The 20009-nt window shown below is 33.1% G+C and overlaps 1 non-coding gene and 1 pseudogene across 1 annotated transcript; one reads left to right on the top strand and one right to left on the bottom strand.

Moving 5' to 3' along the window:
- Window positions 1-900: 900 nt before the first annotated feature.
- Window positions 901-6991, top strand: LOC149493765 (CCA tRNA nucleotidyltransferase, mitochondrial-like; annotated as a pseudogene).
- Window positions 6992-19304: 12313 nt separating this feature from the next.
- LOC149493764 (small nucleolar RNA R71) lies at window positions 19305-19411 on the bottom strand. Its single transcript, XR_016322771.1, has one exon. It is a non-coding gene; the product is annotated as a small nucleolar RNA R71 (small nucleolar RNA).
- Between the last annotated feature and the right edge of the window lie 598 nt (window positions 19412-20009).

The raw sequence follows: 20009 nt of genomic DNA, 5'->3' as shown, positions 1-20009 counted from the left end.
GCCAAGAAAAGTTCAAATTTCAAAAGACAAATGAGAGACCAATATAGATAACATAAATACTTTAGGCCTAAATAAAAAGAATGGTATACATGTGCATGTCAGAGTTTGTTATAATTTTTAGAATTTTAAACCTACTTCTTACTCATTAATCTATCATCTATCTCGTGTTAGTTTTCCAATTGCATGCTTGATTAAAACTTCAAGTATGTTTAAGAAGCCATGGAAAATCAAGTTAATAAATACAAATCACATTTTTTTTATTATTATCATTAATTTATTTTGAGATGTTTTATCAGAACTACAATGAATTAATTTTACAGTCTTCACTTTTCCAATTTAACCAGCAAATGACTACTGCCTATTGTTAAGTTTTTCAAGTAGACTATCTAACTACTGACTTATGTGGTATCCATCAATAACTACATCAATAGGCCAAATTAAACCATTGGTCACTCAAATTTTTAAAGCTAATTTTAGTTTGGTAATTAAAGATCCATTTGTTTATTTGATGCCAGACTTTTTCATTTAACAAAGCAAATATAATCATATTAAAATTTAAGAGCAATCCTACCAGGAAAATACAAATCCAATAGGGTTTTTTTTTTTTAGAATTAGGGAGGTGGTTTTCGAGCCTAAGACTATGCCAAAATTTGTATTCGGTAATTGCACTAGGCATAGCTTGTGAGTGCAATGAAATATCAAAATTTAAAAATTTGCTTATGCATAATAAGTTTTGTTGAAATATTCAAGATATTTTTCAGCTCAAGGCAGGTTCACTTGTATTATAACGAAAAACATAAATGGAAACAATAATTATTTTCAACAAAGTCAAAACAAATTATTCAGCAATTAGCTTCGTGAATAAATTACATTCATTTATGTTGGTATCTTCCTCTTTAAATGATTAAATTGGTGCGCTCTCTGTACGCTATTCATTATAACTATATATTTGTTGTTGGACTAACGTATGGCATTAACATTTCATTTTATGTCAGCTTGTTCTACAATATTAATACCAGTTCAGTTGAGGAATTTACTGAAAGAGGTTAAGATAGGCTTTCTATGCTGTTCTCTTTCGTTTACTTTTAAGTAAATTTGTTACGTCCTTTGCATAAAGCTTTCTCACTTATATTACCTTCTCTTTCTTTCATTGCAGGCATTGAAGATCTAAAGTCTGGAAAAATAGTTACTCCTTTACCTCCAAAAGCTACTTTTTTGGATGATCCACTTAGAGTTCTTCGAGCTATTCGATTTGGTACTTCTGAATTTAGATTTTATTTGATTGTGTTGGGAATTTCATTTTTCTTTTTCCTTTTGGTGAAATTTGACTACACATAATTTTTTGGATAACATATGCAAGTTTCTCGCTCAACATGTCTTGAAATAGCTCAGTATCAAAACTTCCTTGTTTTTTTTTTTTTTTTTTTTTTTGTATCTCTATTTTGTTTTCTTAGTGTCATGTAATGTCTTCAAGAAACATTCGGGTTTTGTTCTTTCAATTGAATTATAAATTTTCTATGAAATAAAACTCTACCAAACAATTAGAACTCATGTTGGTCCTTGGATAGGTGAAACATGTTGAACTTTGTAAATCTTCTAGGGCTTCATTTTAAATAACTACCAACTAATAACAGCAGTAATTAAGAAGTAAGATCAAACTTAAGTATTGCTCTGAAATTGCTATGCATATATGGGCAATAACTCAACTGCTGAAAACTTTTGAGTCCATGTCTATTATATAACCTAATCATGTCTTATAAAACACCTCAAATTTTTTCATATGCGTAGTCAGCTAGCGTGATCTTACAACCTAATATTTTTCTTCACTTCTATTGGTTCTTTTTGTTTTGCTTCTCTTTTTCCATTTCTATGTCTTACATGGCTAATTTCTGGTTATTTAGGTGCAAGGTTTGGATTCATACTTGATGAAGAACTCAAAGTAGCTGCTGCCTGTGATGATGTGCAAAATGCTCTTGCAGTGAAAATTAGCAAAGAGCGCATTGGAACTGAAGTATGCTAACCCTCTTGAATAGATGAATAGCATGTGCCTCAAAATAGTTTTTGATGTCTGGCAAGACATTGACTTGCTTGTGAGGGACTTCTTTATATCCATTGTGTACTATGATAGTTGTTTATTATTTATCTCGTTGCTGCTCTTCTGTGCAGGTTGATCTCGTGATTTTTGGCAATCAACCTGTTAAAGCTATGACACATATTTCAAATTTGACATTATTCTGGGTTGTCTTTGGTTTTCCTCCTAAGGTTGAGCAACAGTGTCAGATGGATGCCACAAGTATGATATGGTCCATGATGTCATTGATAATTACATCTTATCTCTGTTTTTATGTAAAATAAATCTGATGCTAAGTTTGAGTATCAAACTAGTCCAAAATCCAAATTAGAGTTTGTTATAGTATTTAGCAAGAGTTTAGGAATGATGAAGGCATGCATTAGCGTGATTATAATTTATCTTTCTCTAGTTAAGTATGACCACCGGTTCATTTTGAACTGGAATCGAACCGTACTGTAGATGAACCGTAATCAAATCAAAATCGTCGGTTCAAAATTTTGAACCGGAACCGGTGGTTCAAGGGCCGGTTAAGATTCATGTGAATGTTAAAATTTGAACCTGAACCAGCCCTGAACCGGTGGTTCCAGTCCAGTTCGAACCGAAAATTTTCTCTTTTTATTTTCAAAATAATAATCACTTAGCATATTTTATACATCTTTAAAAGTCTTAATAATATATTACTATATGATATACTTTACTTAAGATTTTTTTTAAAAAAAAATACACTTTACTTTAAAAGTTAAAAATCTAAAAAGTAAAATGGAAAGAAAGAGAGAAATACTTGGTCTAAACTTATATTGTTTTTAACTTTTTTTTTTTACCCTTTTAAATTGTTTACTAAGTTTAAAATTACGTTTTTTTTTAAGCATTTTTCAAAATTTTCTTATAAGTTATTTAATTAATAACATTTAAACAAAATAAAGTGATAACTTATTTGATTATTTTGTAAAATTAATTATTTTTATTCTTATATGAGTATGAGCATTCTAAAATTTATTTAAAATAAAATTTACCAATATTTTTTAAACTCATATTAATATTTTCGAAAAAAAGATATAACGTTAGAACCGATTTTTTTAAAAATATATATATATATATATCACCAGAAATCGTGATCGGAACCGTCGGTTCATCAAAACTGTACCGTAACTGGAACCCGACTTGAACCGGCGATTCAAGAGCCGATTCAGGTTTAACAATTTAAAAATTTTGATCCGTCGGTTCAAAAAACCGGAACCGGCGGTTCAATGAATCGGCCATGCCTTTCTCTAGTCTAGTAATTTGGTGGTCAAACATAGTGCCTTTTAAAAGTTTTCTCCTCTATCCTGAAATTTTACCGCTTTGGAATTTAAAAATAGATGCAGCTTATTGAGCAAAGTAAACCCATTCATTCAATATCGTTTGAGCAGTTTTGATGTTTTGCATTTTTATTAAGAAATTTTTGTAGTATAATAGCAGCTGGAATGCACGCTTTTCATGAGATATTGATCCTGAGAGAATTCCTATACACTTTTGCTGACATCATTATTATTGGGCCGCGAATTATTTCCCAAATCTTTTTACTTTCACCTTCTTCTGTTGACATTATCTAAAGTAGTTTCCATTTCAATTCTTTTTATGCATGTTTAGTGTGTTGTCTTTGGTTTTGAGTTATAAATACCGTCACATTTGCATTCTAGGATGAACAAAGGAGACTCTGTTTATATGCTGCGTTGTTTCTTCCATTCAGAAATGTTAAATAGAAGTATGAGAAGGGTAAAAAGGTATGGTCCTTGTTTCTTTTTCTTTATATCCTGCATCTTTTTGTGCTTGTTTCTTTATTTCTGGAAGCATGCAACGGATCCACATGAACACTAAACGTGCATCACAGGAAGTTGTTACCATTGTTTAGTTTCATAATAGGATGATGCAAATATTTAAGCTTTTTTCGCACCATTTGTTGTCCCCCTTGTATAATTCTCTCACCCTCTCTCAGAATGGGATTTTGGCAGGGAGCCACTTTACAGTTGTATTTTTTTGGGGCATCCTGACCCGGCTGCAACATTCAACAAAGTACAAACAATTTGATTTTGAATCATAATGAATTCCCTTTGGCCCTGAATTATCTTTTCAGGCTTTTGTCGTTTCTTAATTTTCTGATTGTACTCTTTGTCTTGGGTTTCAATACAAGCATATCTTTATTTCGATATCCAATAGTTAAGTTTATTTGCTGCTGAAGCTGCCCATGTGTTCTCATGCTGCAGGCTCCTGTTGTCAACTTTGTCTTCAAAGACTCTCTTAAGCAAAAAGTCAGCGACTCTGAAACAGTGAGTTTAACCTATTCTCTTTGGTTTCTAACTGCATCTACTAATGATAGGATATAATTTCAACAGTCTCAGGGGCTTCTTGAAGATAACTTCAATTGTTTTTTTGTAGGTTATTTGTTGGAATTCTAGGGAAGGAGAAAGGGAAATGCATAAGATGATTAACAATGTTTAGCACTTCATTGAATTAACAAAAGGATATGTCTATTTGTAGGCTTACAAGTGAATTAAATAAGACCTAAAAATACTCTTAAAAATCATTAATCCTAATAATAAAAACATCAAATTCTATGCAAAAAATATGGTCTAACTAAAATTGAAATCTTAAAATATTTTTAATAATATTTTTTTGAATTAATCCTAACATTCCCTCTTAATTCAAACATAATATATTTTTTTTATTACGATAATTTTTTTTTAATCTAGCATTTGAAGCACCTCTCTCAAATTAACTTTGTTGAAGAACCTCCAACTCATCATTTTGATGCACTTCTCACCAAATATTGATGCACTTCTCATCAAACTAGCAAATGAATTTTAATTTTTTTTTAAGCACTTCTCTTCAAATATTGATGCACCTCTCATCACTTTCTTTATTTTGAAGCACATCTCTCCAATGTTCTCATAGAGCACATCTCTTCAATACTCAAAAAAGAATTTTTTTTCAACCACCCTTCTTTCAAGAAATTCCTCACCAAGTAATTTAATTTTGTTAATAATGGACATGAGATTGTTAACATATTCTTTGACACCTTCATATGTTTTCATTTTTGCATCTCAAATTCTCTTTTGAGATTCAAAACTTGCATCAATTTCGTTTCCTCATTGCCTTGATGCTCATTTTTTAATGAGTCCCATATCTCCTTTGTTGTTTCACATGTCATAATACTTGTGAAAATTATGTCCGAAATAGAAGAGTGAAGGCATGTTTTGCTTTGAATTTTTTGGCTTTTTCTTCGTTATGATTCTTAATTTGAACCATAGTTGGGTTGGATGGCAACGGAGGGATTTTTTTTTCTGTTTCAACATCCTCCCATAAGTCATAAGCTTGTAAACAAATTTTCATTTTAACAACCCATAGCTTATAATTTTCACCAACAAAAATTGGAGGGGAAGAAAATGGAATAGTGTTTGTGGCCATTATATTTATTTATTTATTTATTTATTGGCTCAAAGGGATAGGCTCTGATACCAAAAATGTTGAAATTTTAGGGAAGGGGAAATGGAAATGCACAAGATGATTAACAATGTTTAGCACTTCATTGAATTAACAAAAGGATATGCCTATTTATAGGCTTACAAGTGAATCAAATAAGACTAAAAATACTCCTAAAAATCGTTAATCTTAATAACAAAAACATCAAATTCTATGCAGAAAATCTGGTATAACTAAAATTGAAATCTCAATATATTTTTAATAATATTATTTTGAATTAATCCTAACATTATTAAGATACATAGTTCAATTGAGAAATTCTTAAACTTGATCCCTTTGCTTACTTCTAATGGGGACACCCATCCACCAGATGAAGTTGACTGGGGAGTAGAACTTATTGATGTTCCTTTCTCATCAGAACACCGCGTATTGGCAGGTATAAAGTTGTCCGCGGCATATTCAACCTTTCGCTGATTTCTCTATGATTCTTTCTTATTTGGCTCGTCTATTGATAACTTTCACTACTATAAACAATCATTCTAGTAAATACCTATAAATTTGTAACAAGTCACCCAACCTCTGTCATTTTATTCTAGATAGTCAATTTTCTATTCTACACAGTAAGTGACCACAATATCCGTGACCGTATAGATGTGCCGGAATAGTTCAGTATTCTTACCCTGAAATAGCCTGATTGCCTAAATCTGCCCCTTTTGGCATTCATTGGAATGGCTGCTCAGCCATTATATTAAATATATCACAAACAATTAGGGCATTCAGTTCAGTAAACTGCTACTTGTAACTTTAATGATGCAGGATTTCGGCTACGAGAAATCAAAGACTTCTGGCGAGTTGCTTTATTGATATCTACTGTGATATATCCCACCAACACAGATTTTACTCAAGAACTTTTAGATAAACAGTTTCAACTCGACAAGAGAAGAGAACTATTTAAGACAGTTGAGAATGCCATTACTGGACTAGGTATGAAAATTCATCTGTGTTATATGATTCATACTCCTAAGAATTTTTATCCTTCTGAGCACAGGTATAAAAATGTCAAATACTCATTATTTGCTATGTATATATTATAGACATAAGAAAACCCTAGTTTGTTTTATTTTGACTGGGAAGCTCCCCTGCATGTCCTTTTTCTGATTGTGATGTTTTTATCATGATACAGGTCTTGAAAAAATCTGGGACGTATAGCGATTGGTTAATGGCAAAGATATTATCAGCGTTTTGCAGCTTAAATCAGGAGGACCTCTTGTTCGGGAATGGGTAAGGCATTCGTTCTTTCCCATAGTTGAGAGCTACTATAAAATTTCTTGATTCTAATTTATTTCCTCTTTGCAGCAACAAAAATTGCTAGTTTGGCAACTTGCCCATCCCACAGGAACTGCAGAAGAATGCCTTGATTGGATGAATGAAACGCACTCAAAGCGTACCAACATGGCGTAAACATCAATCTAATTCAATCTCTATTTAATATAAGACCTCATCTAATCTGACTGGAAGTTGCTTTTGCACGTTCCCCTGAGTTCCCATGAACATTCATGTAGCTTTGGGTAATAGACTGATGGAGAAATGATGGAAGACAGGTAGCACGAGAAAATTTCTCAAGTTTCGAGTAACAATTTTGTACAGATCTACAGATACGTACTTGACTATAGTTTTGAAACAGGAAACGCGGTTCAGGTAACTCATTTCTAGATTTTAAGTGATCGAAGCTAAGATGCTTAGTTTTGAAACTTAGAGCAATAACTAGTGCAGTTGTGGGATTGGGCGACGAGAAGAGTGCCTTTATAGAAGGAAGGAGCGGTTTTATAAAACATGAAACAGGAAACAGGAAAAAGGAAATGGTTTTGTTCAAAATAATAGCGGCGGGACCCAACGCCGAGGTTGTTTGGGCCTGTGTTCGTCTTGAACTTACTAATTGTGTACGAATGTGTGCTTCTCTCGGGAGAAATTCAATATCTCTTGTAATAAAAAAAAAAAAGTTTATTATTTATTTGGATTGAAAACGAACTCATACTAAACCCAATTTAGGTTAGGTTAGATTGTGTTAATATATTATATAATAACTTAAAACTTTTCTTTTAGAAATTAAAATTCAATTATTAATTATTAATTATTAATTTAGTGATCAATATATACTTCAAATTATGTAGATTATGATTTTATTAAAAATATATAGGGGGAAGATATTGTTGATGAAAAATTATTAATTTATTTATGAATTTTTGTAAAAAATTATATGTCAATTTTTAATTTTTCACTTTGATCTATTGAAACTCTCTATTTATAAAATTATATCTATTAAATATTTTAATTAATAAAATTATTATATTAAATGCCCAACTTGTAATCAGCAAAATCTTTCGAATAAAAATATTTGTTGAATAATTAAAAAATGTGAAAATTAGTTTTAGAAAATAATATTAATTAGGGTGTGAGCAAAACAACTAATCGAAATTACCTATTTTAGTTGGGTTCAGTAAACGCATTGAAAGAGAATTTTGTTTTATGAGTTAGTTAGTTTGAACTGAAATTATTAGTGATTGGGCTTGATTTTACAAAAATTAACTGATTAGACTTAAAATCGGTTCCAAATGGTACAAATTGATCAAAATCGATTGGTTCAATATGGTTGAATTTAATATCAATTTTGGTTCGATTGCAATCAAACAAAATTCAAATTTAGATTTTTAACTTTGGTTTGGTTAGGTTTGAATCAAATGAACCATTTTCTCATCCCTAATATTAATTACACATCAAATCATTAATGCTAGTATATAAAAATATATAAAATTACTAAAATCAAAAGTATTTTGTTATAAACATTGACTATAGTTTCACCTTCTAAGCATAATTGTTAAGAATCAGAAAATTGTATTTTAACTATGGGCTTTATGACCCACTTATTCTACTGTGTTTACACTTGGAATCGTAAACATTTTGACTTGTTCATATAACTGGTATATAGCTGTTAAATATTAGTTCATACAGTTCGTATTTTAACTGCTTTTGGGTTAAGTTTAAAAATCTTATAATGATTCCTTTTCAATTGATCCTCAAGAAGAAGACTACAATTCCCATCTTGGATCGTTTTTGAATCAGATGTCTGGTATGTGATTGAAATGTCTTCTGTGTACCATGGATATGGGCATGCTAGAGAAGCAACAGGCTCAAGAACTCAACAAATCTCACATAACAGTCATTTTAACTTACAAATCTAGTCTCAGTTTATCACGTCAGAAAAAATAGAAATCAATTCCCTATCAAATTCTTCTGTCAAGTGTCTGTTTTATTTTGAAAAACATTTACATGGAAACAAACAGAGGAAATTGAACATCTTAATTTCGTGTATTTCATTATTTTGGCAACAAAAAGGCAAAAAAAAAAAAAAAAAAAGCCTTTACATTTAAGACCAAATTACACAAACTGAAAGCCTTGCAACACAGGCCATTTGATCAGGCATCAAACCAAACATCTTGAAATCACACAAAACTTACAGGGACATTTCTTTCAACCAAAAACAGAGTATACCGGACAATACATTTAAGTATGCAAGGAAGGAAGCCATCTTGATCATATTCATATGAACCCATCATTCAAATGCACAAATTCAGCATTTCCCAACACATTACTAATTGAATTGAATTGAATATAGACAAGCTGAAAATACTAAATAGCACTGAAAAGAAACAACACATATGTTTTGAATCCAATACTTGATTTTCCTTTAATGAATCAACATGTAAATTGATTACACAGAAAACACCAATCATGTTCCATATTTTTGAAACAAACTAAAAAAAAGAACCACCAAAAATGTTTTCCTTGTCATATCTGCAATTAAACAGCAGCTCAATGGCCAAGGTTGTGGAAAAGAGGAAGAGAGAATGTACAAGAGGCACTAAACAGAACCAGAACCAGGATCAGAATCAGACCCCAGAAATTTCTGCACATCAGCAAAAAAATCCTCATTCTCTTCAACATAATCGATCTGATCAAATTCAAAGGTATTAGCATTATCCAGCAGCTCCTCAACACTAAATTCAGTACCCATTGGCTCATCACGATCAGCGCCTACCGTCAAACATTCATCACCTCCAGGAGCCCAGATATCATTACATTCTGAGACAACGTGTTCAAGCTCGTCTACCTGATTATTAGCCCCAAGTTCAGTTCCCAATGGATAATCAAAATCACTACCTATAACCCAATTCCCATAATCTCCGTTTCCTCTCATGATACTACAATCTGATGTTACTTCTTGTTGTTCTTCTACTTGATTATTAGCCCAAAATTCAGTACCCATTTGATCATCAAAATCAGAAGCTATAACCAAACAATCATCATCTCCATTAGCCCTAATCTGGTTATAGTATGACTCTGCTTCATTGTCATTAGCCTTGATACGCTTATTGCCAGACGTAACCACCATCTCACAGTTTACAACTTCTCCACCCTCACAATCATCTATTTTCCTCTTGCCCCTATTTTTTTCCCCTGTTTTAGACCCATTTTTCCTCAAACGACAGAGCACTAATTCACGGTTCAAATCAGGAAAACTATACTCAAACAAGATCCAACCGCAATGGTGGCTTGAATTTCTGTTTTTGTATTTGAACCTTTTCTTGGTTGCTTCTATCTTAATCCTACAATCAAAATCTGCCCTAGCCGTGACTTCAAAAATTTTCCCAGAATCTTCTCTATGCCAGTTACCCTTACCCGTACCAACACTTCGATCAACTCTAGAATAGTCAGTAATCAGCGTTTGTTTGTTCTTCTTCTGCGAGGCTTTCTTCTTTATTTCAGTGAAAAAGTAGAGATCCTTAACATCAGTTCTCTCGTCACCACCGAATCTCTTCCAGACTTCCCAGGGCTCTTCTCTTCCATATAATTGGCAGTCACTTACTATCATCCCCGCTGCCGCAAAAGGCTTTCCAGTGAGTTTCTTGTACAGATAGTGACCTGCTAACTCCTCATCGGTAGGATCGAACCGAAATCCAGGAAGCATGGTTGAATTCTAGTCTCCCGTTCTTGAATTTCCCTAGAAATTCTTGAATTTTCTCAGCTTTCTCGGGAAAAGTAGCGCAGAAGCCAAATAATAGTTTGGGAATCAAGCAAAAAGAGGGAACGAGGGAAAGCAATAAATACCTAATGGAGAGACGCGGGATGTTACCGTTATACCGTTAGAAGAAGATAATTTGAAATCTTAGTTTTATGAGTTGTGCGTGTGGACAAATAATTTAAATCTTTGTATTGGCTATGTATAAATCTTTATAAGTGTTTAACATTGTGTCTAACAATAAAAAAAACGCGTTGGTAGATATATTTATTTGCTAATGAAAAAATGAAACTCTAATAATTTTAAATGAGTTGGATTTAAGTAAATTATTATTTAATTATTATGTAATATAAAATTCAAATAATCAATTAGTTCTGCAAGTAGCCATAATCGAATATTATAGTATTCAAACTCAGCTTAACTATTGGGTCGAAGCTATTCGAGTTTAAGTTTAAAACAATTAAAATCAAGTTAAACTCAAATTTTTTTTGTTAGTCTAATCGAACAAAGCTTACCAGAGAAGGAAGGGCTGGGTCTCATGGGTCCACTAGGGTAACAGGTCGGATAACCCTCGGCTATCACCTGCCTTAGATTAACAGAACCAAGTCCCTTAGCCTTTATTAACTCTATACAGGTTCGGTCATAAGGACTCGGCAAGGTAGGAATGTGGCAAAGCGGATCCTCAGACCAATGGTTTGCCACTCCAAACCCCCCAGTGTATTTGATAATGAAATAATAAGATTTTTAATTTTTCAAAGAGGAAATGTTACATTTCTTTGAAAAAATGTTGCAAGTGTTATTTGCCTAGTGGAAGCAGTGGTCCTCCATTGGGCGAACGGAGAAATGATAAAGCTCCCAAACCGCCCTAGCCGTCATATTATACCCATCTGTGAGCCAACGCTATTAGGCCACACAAGAGACTCAAGCCATTGGCGTGTAGTTGGCTGATAGTAATGTTGTACTCATTGAAAACTTATTTCAATGATTTGGATAAAGGAAATCGAACCCTAGATTGGAAGCTTTCTTCATACATCATATAATAGAATATCCGTCTAACGGCTCGGGTACCCTCTTGCCCTCTGAAGTTCGGATCAGTTTGTATTCTGGTTAAAGGTTATGTATAAAACATACATCCAATAGCTCGTCCTCATCAATATCAGACGTTATGTTGGGAATTCTAACATTCTCCTTCCAACCCTTGGCTTCGCCAACCCCCAAGTCAATGTTTGTAGTATGCTTATCACCGAACTAATCATGTAACATCTGGACATCCTCGTCACCAGAGGAACCCATGACCCTAACAGGCAAAATGGAAAAGGAAGAAAGGAGCAGATTGAACTTACTTGGAAGAAGTTAGAGAGAGAAACAGTTTAGAGAGAGATGCTCTGAGGATCAATTTCTGAGAAGTGAAACAAATGAAGTAAGGAAGTGGCCTTATATAGGCCAGGCTAGGCAACTGAAGAGTCACCTCATTTAATAAGGCAACTCTTCAAGTACTCCCCCCCCCCCCTCCCCAAAAAAAAATCAACACCTAATTTTTTGCAAAATAAAGCTGCCATAAAATGACAGCCTTCACAACAAGAAACACAACAAAAGCTTGTAAAAAATAAATAACTAATGAAATAAACAGACACTAAAAATACATAAACACTACATTTGGACATAAAATGACCAAATAACTAATTGGGAACTACTGTTAACATTCAATAATAAAATATTTTAAAATAATAATACTAAACTCCTACATAAACTCCAACCAACACATAATGTAGGATTCGTAATCATTATCCTAACATGACTATCCTAAATCCAATATATATACTCCAAATTTACCCCAAGGATGGATTAATTTACAATTTACTACACCTCAAATTCTGAGAGTTTAACAATAACTAAGCAATTAAATTTTGAAAAAGATAACCAATGAGTTTTGTTTAGTGATACTGGAACTATCTGAAAAAATCTAAAAGTTTCGAATTCAAATCTCCACTAACCTAAACTAATCCAAAGTTAAAAGTTGAAAAGTAGAACTAATCCACTTTAGTTTCGAAGCATGGAGACAACTAATCCAAAGTTAAAAGTTGAAAAGTAGAACTAATCCACTTTAGTTTCGAAGCATGGAGTTGTCTCCAGGACTATGAATTTGCAGCCAAGAAAGTTCAAATTTCAAAAGAAAAATGAGAGACTAATATAGATAACATAAATACTTTAGGCCTAAATAAAAAGAATGGTATACATGTGCATGTCAGAGTTTGTTATAATTTTTAGAATTTTAAACCTACTTCTTACTCATTAATCTATCATCTATCTCGTGTTAGTTTTCCAATTGCATGCTTGATTAAAACTTCAAGAATGTTTAAGAAGCCATGGAAAAACAAGTTAATAAATACAAATCACATTTTTTTTATTATCATTAATTTATTTTGAGATGTTTTATCAGAACTACAATGAATTAATTTTACAGTCTTCACTTCTCCAGTTTAACCAGCATACGACTACTGCCTATTGTTAAGTTTTTCAAGTAGACTATCTAACTACTGACTTACGTGGTATCCATCAATAACTACATCAACAGGCCAAATTAAACGATTGGTCACTCAAATTTTTAAAGCTAATTTTAGTTTGGTAATTAAAGATCCATTTGTATATTTGATGCCAAACTTTTTCATTTAACAAACCAAATATAATCATATTAAAATTTAAGAGTAATCCTACCAGGAAAATACAAATCAAATAGGGTTTTTTTTTAGAATTAGGGAGGTGGTTTTCAAACCTAAGACTATGCCAAAATTTGTATTCGGTAATTGCACTAGGCATAGCTTGTGAGTGCAATGAAATATCAAAATTTAAAAATTTGCTTATACATAATAAGTTTTGTTGAAATATTCAAGATATTTTTCAGCTCAAGGCAGGTTCACTTGTATTATAACAAAAAACATAAATGGAAAAAATAATTATTTTCAACAAAGTCAAAACAAATTATTCAGCAATTAGCTTCGTGTATAAATTCCATTCATTTATGTTGGTATCTTCCTCTGTAAATGATTAAATTGGTGCGCTCTCTGTATGCTATTCATGATAACTATATAATTATTGTTGGACTAACATATGGCATTAACATTTTATGCTATTAATACCAGTTCAGTTGAGGACTTTACTGAAAGAGGTTAAGATAGGCTTTTTATGCTGTTCTCTTTCGTTTATTGTTAAGTAAATTTGTTACGTCCTTTGCATAAAGCTTTCTCACTTATATTACTCTTTCTTTCATTGCAGGCATTGAAGATCTAAAGTCTGGAAAAATAGTTATTCCTTTACCTCCAAAAGCTACTTTTTTGGATGATCCGCTTAGAGTTCTTCGAGCTATTCGATTTGATACTTTTGAATTTAGATTTTATTTGATTGTGTTGGGATAATTTTTTGGATAACACATGCAAGTTTCTCATTCAGCATGTCTTGAAATAGCTTAGTATCAAAACTTGTATTTTTTATATCTCTATTTTGTTTTCTTAGTGTCATGTAATGTCTTCAAGAAACATTTGGGTTTTATCCTTTCAATTGAATTATAAATTTTCAATGAAATAAAACTCTACCAAACAATTAGAACTCATGTTGGTCCTTGGATAGGTAAAACATGTTGAACTTTGTAAATCTTCTAGGGCTTCATTTTAAACAACTACCAACTAATAACAGTAGTATTTAAGAAGTAAGATCAAAATTAAGTGATTGATCATTGCTTTGAAATTGCTATGCATATATGGGCAATAACTCAACTGCTGAAAACTTTTGAGTCCATGTCTATTATATAACCTGATCATGTCTTATAAAACAACTCAAATTTTTTCATATGCGCAGTCAGCTAGCGTGATCTTACAACCTAATATTTTTCTTCACTTCTATTGGTTCTTTTTGTTTTGCTTCTCTTTTTCCATTTCTATGTCTTACATGGCTAATTTCTGGTTATTTAGGTGCAAGGTTTGGATTCATACTTGATGAAGAATTCAAAGTAGCTGCTGCCTGTGATGATGTGCAAAATGCTCTTGCAGTGAAAATTAGCAAAGAGCGCATTGGAACTGAAGTATGCTAACCCTCTTGAATAGATGAATAGCATGTCCCTCAAAATATTTTTTGATGTCTGGCAAGACATTGACTTGCTTGTGAGGGACTTCTTTATATCCATTGTGTACTATGATAGTAGTTTATTATTTATCTCGTTGCTGCTCTTCTGTGCAGGTTGATCTCATAATTTCTGGCAATCAACCTGTTAAAGCTATGACACATATTTCAGATTTGACATTATTCTGGGTTGTCTTTGGTTTTCCTCCTAAGGTTGAGCCAGCAGTGTCAGAAGGATGCCACAAGTATGATATGGTCCATGATGTCATTGATAGTTACATCTAATCTCTCTTTTTATGTAAAATAAATCTGCTGCTAAGTTTGGGTATCAAACTAATCCAAAATCCAAATTAGAGTTTGTTATATTATTTAGCAAGAGTTTTGGAATGATGAAGGCATGCATCAGCGTGATTATAATTTATCTTTCTCTAGTTAGGCATGGCTACCGGTTCATTTTGAACCGGAATCAAACTGTACTGTAGATGAACCAGAATTGGATCGGAACCGTCGTTTTAAAATTTTAAACCGGAACTGGCAGTTCAAGGGCCGTGAAGGTTCATGTGAATGTTAAAATTTGAACCTGAACCAGCCTTGAACCGGGGATTCCAGTCCGGTAAGAACCAGAAATTTTCTATTTTTATTTTTAAAATAATAATCACTTAGCATATTTTATACATCTCTAAAAGTCTCAATAATATTTTATTGCATGATATACTTTAATTAAGATTTTTGTTTTTAAAATACACTTTACTTTAAAAGTTAAAAATCTAAAAAGTAAAATGGAAAGAAAAGAGAGAAATATTTAGTCTAAACTTATATTGTTTTTAACTTTTTTTTTACCCTTTTAAATTGTTTACTAAGTTTAAAATTACATTTTTTTGAAGTATTTTTCAAAATTTTCTTATAATTTATTTAATTAATAACATTTAAACAAAATAAAGTGATAACTTATTTGATTATTTTGTAAAATTACTTATTTTTATTCTTATATGAGTATGAGCATTCTAAAATTTATTTAAAATAAAATTTACCAATATTTTTTAAACTCATATTAATATTTTCGAAAAAAAGATGTAACGTTAGAACCGATTTTTTTTTTTAAAAAGTATATATCGCCGGAAATCGTGATCGGAACCGTCGGTTCATCGGAACTGTACCGAAACTGGCCGGCACTAAAACTAGACCAAAACCGGCGGTTCAAGGGTCGGTTCAGGTTCAACATTTCAAAAATTTTGAACCGTCGGTTCCATGAATCGGAACTAGTGGTTCAATGAACCGGCCATGCCTATCTCTAGTCCGGTAATTTGGTAGTCAAACATAGTGCGTTTTAAAAGTTTCCTCCTCTCTCCTGAAATTTTACCGCTTTGGAATTTAAAAATAGATGTAGCTTATTGAGCAAAGTAAACCCATTCATTCAATATCGTTTGAGCAGTTTTGATATTTTGCATTTTTATTAAGAAATTTTTTTAGTATAATAGCAGCTGGAATGCACGCTTTTCATGAGATACTGATCCTGAGAGAATTCCTATACACTTTTGCTACCATCATTATTATTGGGCTTAGAGAATGTCATTGTGTTTACAGCAGCCTTTTATTATATATATGTTTTTTTTTTTCCTACTCACAGGATCCTTTTACCCATTTTAGGCTCTGTGTTGCTTACTTGGATGCTGCATGGAACCTTATTCAATCAATTGGGTGTGCTTTCTTCACTGTGAGTGAGCCACGAATTATTTCCCAAATCTTTTCACTTTCACCTTCTTCTGTTGACATTATCTAAAGTAGTTTCCATTTCAATTCTTTTTATGCATGTGTAGTGTGTTGTCTTTGGTTTTGAGTTATAAATACCGTCACATTTGCATTCTAGGATGAACAAAGGAGACTCTGTTTATATGCCGCGTTGTTTCTTCCATTCAGAAATGTTACATACAAGGATGAGAAGAGTAAAAAGGTATGGTCCTTGTTTCGTTTTCTTTATTTCTAGAAGCATGCAACGGATCCACATGAACACTAAACGTGCATCACAGGAAGTTGTTACCATTGTTTAGTTTCATAATGGGATGATGCAAATATTTATGCCTTGTTCGCACCATTTGTTGTCCCCCTTGTATAATTCTCTGAGAATGGGATTTCGACAGGGGCCACTGATAGTGTTGATTTTTATAGTGTTATTATTGTAATTTTGATTTAAATTCCTATTACTTTTAATTAGTTTTTATGTAACATTGATATATTTTTATTCAAAAGCTTCCTTGAAACACAACTCACTTGATTGGAAAGAAAATTGTAGGATTTTGCAAAGAAAAGAACAAAAATGAAGCAAAACACAATTGGCACGCCCCATCCCGTGTCGCGAAGCACGGCCGTGTCTGGCATAAGGCGAGACAAACTAAAGAGACAGAAAGATGCATGCCCCAAGCCGTGCCAAAGAACACGCCCGTGCGCGCTAACCTGTTCAAGCCGTGCTAACCCGCACGCCCGTGCATCACATGCCTCAGACTTCCAGAGAGATGCACGCCCCAAGCCGTGCTACCCCGCACGCCCGTGCGCGCTATCAATAAGACTTCCAGGAGACTGCACGCCCAGACAGCACGCCCGTGCGCGTGAGCTTGCCAAGCCATGCTAAGGAACACGGCCCGTGCCAGAACCTCTAACCCTCCAAAGACTGGCACGCCCCAGGCAGTGCCAGGCAACACGCCCGTGCAATACAAAAATTCTATATTTTGAGTCAAAAGTTGCCAACCAATTTCTACCATTTTTACAAGATGCTTTGGATGCTTTCTTCACATGCCAGTCAAAGTTCAACCATGTGCAATTGAGAAAACCATAATTGAGAGCAATTCATGGCTTGATTTACAACTTTTCCACCTCACAAAGTTGAACTTTACTCATTAAAACACAAGGCTTGTTCCCCCAAGAAGTCTATATAAGGAAGAGAAAGAACCACTCCAAGGGCATCCAGCAATTCCATTCTTTCCATACTCCACAAAAATTCTTTTCTTATAGTTTTACAGATAGCTTCATTTTCTTTTAAAGTTAAGTGAGCAAGAATTGTGCAAGATCCAAAGAAGCCATCAAAGCAATACCTCTCTAGTTCTTATTCTTAACTCTTAATCTTGTTTATTTCTTTCATTATCTTTATTGATTATGGAATATTTATCAAGTATTTTTGAGTTTTATTTAAGTACTATGTGTAACTAAATTCTTATACTAGGGGGTTTGATGTAGCTTAACCTCTCTTCCAATTTATGCAATTAGATTTATTTTTCCTTATTCAAGTTATGATTTATTAATGAACTTAATGCTTCTAGGCAGAATTTTCCCCTAGATTGATTTATTTCAATTATCACTATCGGAAGAAGGATCTTTGATATGAAAAGTTTAATAAAACACATGAGAATAATAACTTGATGCGGAAGCTATACGGTTTGACTTATGGGGGGTTTTCATAAGTTAATGACCTTAGGTTATGAATTCACAAAACAAACCATAAAACTTAATGATTTAATTCATGTTTGATTGTGCTATTGGAAGATAGGTAATTAGACCGGATTAAAATAGCTAACAATACATCGGGAGAGCTTGTTAGTAATTTTTGGGTTGTTTCCCCTACTTGAATAATTAAATTGATCAATGAACTAATGAAGTAAATTGGATAGAGTTAAGTGAAATCAAAACCCCTAGTAGTTTTACTTCCTTGATTTCTTTAATCAATAATTGCTTGCTTAACTTCTTATTTTTACTTGTTGAATTTTAATTTCTATAAACAATTTCCTCATTTATCGTTTAAATAATAACAAGATAATATAATTTTGGTACTTGGTATACAATCCCTATGGATACGATACTCTACTCACTCTATATTACTTGTAGCGATTCGTACACTTGCGAAATAAGCTGTCAAGTTTTTGGCACCGTTGCCGGGGATTGGCAATATCAATATCAATACAAATTATCATGTTATTAATTTAGACATTTACTTATTCTTTTAATCATTTAATTCAGTGAACCATCTCAGGTTTTATGCAAAGAAGGGCTAGAAGAACAGCACCTCTGATCTTTGATCCAAAAATAGAAAAAACCTGCAGAAGAAACAACGCAGCAAGGAGAGCAAAAGAAACCAGATCCGAACAACAAACAAACATGGACGGACTTAATCCTCAACTTCCAAATATACCACTTGCTGCAAATCCTCAAGCCCTACAGCAGCCAAACGTTCGCACATTGCGAGATTATACCACACCTTCTCTTAATGGAGCCACCTCCAGTATCACTAGACCAAGAGTGGAAGCAAATAATTTTGAAATTAAACCAGCAATAATACAAATGCTCTCCACTTCTATTCAATTTGGAGGACTTCCTAGTGAAGATCCTAATGCTCATATCACTAATTTCCTGGAAATTTGTGACACTTTCAAACAAAATGGTGTTTCTGAAGATGCCATTAAATTAAGACTTTTTCCTTTCACTCTAAGAGATAAGGCCCGATCATGGTTACAATCCTGTCCTGCCGGAAGTTTTACAACTTGGGAAGAATTAGCCCAGAAATTTTTGGCTAAATTTTTTCCATCTTCTAAAACAACTAAATTAAGACATGAGATCATGACCTTTGTTCATCATGATCAAGAGAGTTTATATGAGGCTTGGGAAAGATTTAAGGATTTGTTGAGAAAATGTCCTCACCATAGCCTGCCCAAATGGTTACAAGTCCAAACTTTCTATAATTCATTGTCACCTAACATAAAAATTACATTGGATGCAGCTGCAGAAGGATCCTTCGAAAGAAAAGAGATCGACGAGGCATATGATTTGATTGAAGAAATTGCCAGCAATAGCCATTATCAAAGCAGCTCCGAAAGAAGAAAGACTGCTGGAATTTATGAGATTGATGCTATCACTGCATTAAATGCAAAGGTTGACAATATGGTAAGGAAGCTTGATCTGCTAACCACTAAATCCATAAACTCTATCATACAAACCTGTGACAGATGCAATGAACCACATGGAGCTGGAGAATGCATGATAGATCCTACAAATCCACAAACTCTGGAGCAAGTGAACTATGTGATGAACCAGCAGAGGAGGAACTACCCATATTCAAATCCTTACGATAACAGGTTGAGAAATCATCCGAACCTTTCATATGGTAATTCTAACAATACTTTAAATGCACCACCAGGTTTCTTGCCTCCGAAAAAGAAGTCTCATGATGATCTCCTTACTGCCCTCTCCAAATCACACATGGATTTCATGAACGAAACAAGAGAACATAATAAAATCCAACAAGCT

The sequence above is a fragment of the Jatropha curcas genome, chromosome 9, assembly GCF_041381405.1.
Source record: "Jatropha curcas cultivar XTBG-Jc1 chromosome 9, XTBG_Jcur_1.0, whole genome shotgun sequence".
Lineage (NCBI taxonomy): Eukaryota > Viridiplantae > Streptophyta > Magnoliopsida > Malpighiales > Euphorbiaceae > Jatropha > Jatropha curcas.
This window is presented reverse-complemented; position numbering and strand designations above follow the sequence as displayed.